The sequence below is a fragment of the Etheostoma spectabile genome, unplaced genomic scaffold (genome assembly GCF_008692095.1).
Source record: "Etheostoma spectabile isolate EspeVRDwgs_2016 unplaced genomic scaffold, UIUC_Espe_1.0 scaffold172, whole genome shotgun sequence".
Classification (NCBI taxonomy): Eukaryota; Metazoa; Chordata; class Actinopteri; order Perciformes; family Percidae; genus Etheostoma; species Etheostoma spectabile.
The window spans coordinates 1,455,954-1,456,370 of NW_022605573.1; the positions used below are offsets into that span (position 1 = coordinate 1,455,954).

Consider the following 417-nt stretch of genomic DNA (forward strand, 5'->3'; position numbering starts at 1 on the left):
AAAAATCAATAAAAAAAAAAAAAACAGATGTACTCTAGCCTCAAAACAGGAACCATGCTCTTCATTCTGTGTTTGGTTCTCCGGAGACGAAGAACACTTCTTCTGTGGTGACACAACAACCCATGCAAGCAGCACTCAGAACACAGTTAATGTTGTAAGCTGTGTTTTGGGATTTGTAAACTAGCCCAGTAAAGCCAGGACAGGAGGACATGATGAGCTTGTCTTTTTAGTCTATATTACAGTTTGTAGAGCTTGTGAAGCTTTAACGAATCTTTTGCTATCCCAAGATGTAATTTAGAGTCTTCTCTATTTAGTACAGTTAGACTGGGTGGTCTAAAAACCTTTATTTGATGCCACTTTACAATCAGCCGTACCTTTTGCTCATTGTCTGTTGTTTACTTGTGTGTTTGTTTGTTT

At 37.9% G+C, this 417-nt stretch overlaps 1 protein-coding gene across 3 annotated transcripts in view; it reads left to right on the forward strand.

Annotated features, from left to right (window-relative positions):
- The window catches only part of LOC116685740 (cullin-5), a 44,164-nt gene that overhangs the window by 40,530 nt on the left and 3,217 nt on the right, over window positions 1-417 (forward strand). The gene's annotated exons all lie outside the window — the stretch shown is intronic.